The sequence below is a fragment of the Elephantulus edwardii genome, unplaced genomic scaffold (genome assembly GCF_000299155.1).
Source record: "Elephantulus edwardii isolate Elephantulus edwardi_28Jun2011 unplaced genomic scaffold, EleEdw1.0 scaffold00017, whole genome shotgun sequence".
NCBI classification, from domain to species: domain Eukaryota; kingdom Metazoa; phylum Chordata; class Mammalia; order Macroscelidea; family Macroscelididae; genus Elephantulus; species Elephantulus edwardii.
The window spans coordinates 12,590,675-12,594,996 of NW_006399767.1; the positions used below are offsets into that span (position 1 = coordinate 12,590,675).

General features: G+C 39.7%; 1 pseudogene; it reads right to left on the minus strand.

Moving 5' to 3' along the window:
• Positions 1–121: 121 nt before the first annotated feature.
• Positions 122–376, minus strand: LOC102862076 (annotated as a pseudogene).
• Positions 377–4,322: the final 3,946 nt, after the last annotated feature.

Consider the following 4,322-nt stretch of genomic DNA (forward strand, 5'->3'; position numbering starts at 1 on the left):
TTTTAATTATTTTTGTGTGAGTGTACCGTCAAATCAGATCTGACTGGTACAGGAGGAGATTGTCCCTCCTTCCCCGGCAAAGCATCTGGTGGATTTGAACCGTGCACCTCTGGGATTGTAATTACAGCTCCTGCAATTCTTGACATTTATTCCATGTGTTTAAGGAGATTCCAGAAGGGCAGTCATGAGAGTCATTTACATTTGCCTGTTTCCGGTTTTGGTTCATCTGCCAGGAAATCGGAGTTTCTGTTTTTCTGGTCACTTGGTCTTCAGCTTCCTGTGAGGGAAGTGCAGTGTTTTCTGATGAGGCTTCATCTTGAGAGTTCAACTCAGCATCACTTTCATTTAGGCCAGGAGGCAGTAGCCCACGCCACATCTTCTCCACCAGGAACCAGCCGCCTGGCAGCCGTCCTAGGAGCCTGCCGAGATCCCCAAGGTGCACGTATCTTTTACAATTGATAACAACATTTGGCTTTTTGTTTTTAATTCCCTTAAATCTACATATGTGGTTGAAGTATTAAAGACCCAAACTAGATCTATCCTGTTGAGTCATCTGATTCATGGCAACATCATATACGTCATAGTCATTGTTGTTGTTTTGTACCATTGAATCAGAGCCAACTCATGGCTGGTGGGGCAAAAGCTGACTGTCCAGTAGGTTTTCTGAGCCCATTTCCCTCCGCAGAATAGCTGGTGGATTTGAACCACATGCCTTTGGGTTGACAGTACAGCTCCCTACCATTAAGCCTCCAGATATCCTTAGGTTACAGAGTAGAACCTGACTAGAGTAATGGGGGTAGGTGTGTCAAAGACAGTAAGATTGACTCAGGGTAGAGCTGAGTTCAGAGCTGTTGTACCTAAGATCACTATGAGTAGCAAATGACTTGATGGCATGTAACAACAACAGTCTTATTTACATTTTCTTGTGAATTCACATTTGTTTGTCATCAATTAGTCTATGTGGCTCCATATATGGCCTTTGAGTCTTTAATGGCCAATATTTCAGAACTAGATCACCAGATATACTTCTGAGGTGGCTTTGGGTGAATGCAAACCTTCAATCTTGAGGTTAGCGACCAAGCATGTTAACCATTTGTTTGCACCATTCTTGAGTCAATTTTGTTTAATAATTATTCCATATATTTTTAAATGTTTTTAATATTATAAACATTGTTATTGTTATTGACTGCCTTCGAGTTGAGAGCATGACTCATAGCAACCCTATGAACAAAAAGCCTGAAGCCCCTCTACAACTATCAACATTTATCAAAGTTCAAAGAGTTTCTGGAGGTATGTTATTTAGGAAGTGGATGCCACTCCTGCTTCCAAACTTGTTACTGTTTTTATGTGCCATTGAGTCACCTGCGATGTATATAGAACATTATATTTTTTATATATTTATATATTTAACCTTGGCTCTATTTTAAGTATGTCTCCTTTTACATTCATAAAATTGGTTTTCTGTCATAACTTCCCCCCCAATTTATTTATTCATTGTTGCACATTTTCTCACCCTTTCCTTCCTCCTCCCCCAGCCCACTCCACAATGCACCCCTTGTTCCAGATTGTTCTCATACATATAATGCATACTCATATATTCCTTTTGGACAGTTCTTCCCCTTGTCTGTTCAAATGCAGTGTTCATTATCCATCCATTCTTTACCCATTCCCTCCCTCAACCCCCCCATATCTGTCCTATTTTATAACAGCAGTGTTATGCAATATTTATCCTTTTGTGACTGAGATATTTCACTTAGCATAATTTCCTCAAGGCTTCTTCATGTTGTGTAATATTTTACTATTCATTGTTTTTCAATGATGGATATAACATGGTTTTTCTTTTTTCTAATTGATATTTTAACGAAAGTTTATAGAAAACTTGGATTTTCATTCATTCATTTGTTGAACATTTTCCTCCCTACCCCACTCCAGTTCACTTTTCTCTTTAAAAGAAGTTCTTTCATTGTTGCACAATTTCCTCCCCACCTCCAGTCCACTTTATTATGCACCTCTTGTTCTGGACTGTTGTCTTGCAAATAATAGCTAATAATGTATTCCTTTTATAATTTTTAAAAATTTTATTTTATTATTTTTTGATTGGTGGACGATTTATCAACAATCTGCGTTATGTGGATGACACAACTCTGCTTGCTGAAACTGAAGAGGACCTGAAACACCTGCTGCAGAGCATCAAGGACTGCAGCCTACAATATGGATTGAGGCTCAATGTCAAGAAGACAAAGATTCTCACCACTGGACCAACTGGCAGCATCAGCATGGATGGTGAAGAAATTGAGATTGTACACAGCTGTAGTTTGCTTGGCTCCACAGTCAACAGTCTTGGCACCAGCAGCCAGGAAATTAAAAGGCGCATTGCCATGGGAAAGTCTGCTGTTAGGGACCTCTCCAAAGTACTGAAGAGCAATGGTGTCTCTCTGGAGACAAAGGTGCGTCTGATACAGGCCATGGTCTTCGCAATCACTTGTTATGCATCAGAGAGTTGGACAATGACCAGGGAGGATAGAAGGACAATGATGCCTTTGAGATGTGGTGCTGGAGAAGAGTATTGAGAATACCATGGACTGCCAAGAAAACAAACAGATTTGTCCTGGAAAGGGTTAAACCAGGTGGCTCCTTGGAGGCAAGTATTCTGAGGCTCTGTCTAACATACTTTGGACATGTTGTGAGGAGAGACCGGTCCTTAGAGAGGGACATCATGCTTGGGAGGGTGGAGGGACAGCGCAGGAGAGGAAGGCCCTCTATGAGGTGGATTGATTCAGTGACTGGGGTAATCGGGATGGGAGTGTTGGAGACAGTGCGATTGGCACAGGACAGAGCGGAGTTTAGGGCTGTTGTACATAGGGTCACTATGAGTCGCAGGTGAGTCGACGGCACATAACAACAACAACCATCAAATCGCACCTGACTGGTACAGGAAGAGATTGTCCTTCCTTCTCCAGCAGAACATCTGGTGGATTCAAACTGCATCCCTCTGCGATTGCAGTACAGCTTCTTGCCACTAGGCCATCAGAGCTCCCTGCATAAATTCCTTTTAAATAGTTATTTCCCTCATCTCTTTCAATGCACTGTACACTATTTATCCCCTTTTTTCTTAGTTTCCCCCCAAACCCTATGCCAGTCCTATTTTATAACAGTAATATTATGCAGTATTTGTCCTTTTGTGACTGAGATATTTTACCCAGCATGATGTCCTCCAGGGTCACCCATTCTGTATAATATTTTATGAGTTCCTTGTTTTTCAATGCAGTGTAGTATTCCATTGTGTGAACATACTAAAGCTACTCTATACATTCATTTGTTGATGGGCACTTGGGTTGTTTCCATCTTTTTGTTATTGTGAATAACACAGCAATAAACATGAGTGTGAAAAAGAAAAAAACCCAAAACACCAACCCATGAGTGTGCATATATCTATTTGGGTGGCACTTCTGGTTTCTTTAGGGTACACCAGGGTTTTTCTATGCTTTTGTTTATTGATGGGTACTTGAGTTGTTTTCATGTCTTTGCTGTTGGAACAACGCAGCAATAAACATGGGTATGCATAAATTTATTTGGCTCTGGTTTCTTTATTGTTTACTCCAGTAGTGGAATTGCTGGGTCAAATGTATTTTTATTTTCTACTTTTTGAGAAAGCACCAGACAGTCTTCCATAGTGGTTGCACCATTTTAAAGTCCCACCAGCAGTGAATAAGAGTTCCAGTCTCTCCACAACCTCGCCAGCATTTGTTGTTTGCTTCCTTATTGAACTTTGCTATTGTTGCTGGGGTGAGATGATATTTCATAGCTGTTTTATGTGTCATTTCATTTTTTCCTTAATAAGTTTGACCAGTGACTTATCTATTTTATTTATATTGATCTCTTTGTATTTGTTTCTGCTTCTTTAATTTTTACTTTAATTTGCACTTTGTTTTTATTACCTCTTACCTCTATTTTCTTGAAATAAGTTCTGTTACTCTTTTCCTGGCTTCTTCATATCAATATTTAGCTGACGAAATTTCTGCGTTTGTCCTTTCCAACAGATTTAAAGTTATAGATTTCCCCTGTAGTGATATTGACTACATTCAACAAAAGTTACGGTGTAGTCTTTTGTTATAGTTCAGTTTTTAAAATTATCCAATTCTTTTATGTTATCTTTAATCAATTTCAAAGTTTTAAATTTTTAATTCTTTGTATGTTGTTTGTTGTTATGTGCCATTGAGTCATTTGTGACTCATAGCGACCCTATGTACAACAGCCCTAAACCCTGCTCTATCCTGTGCCAATCGCACTGCCTCTGACACACCCATCCTGATTACCCCAGT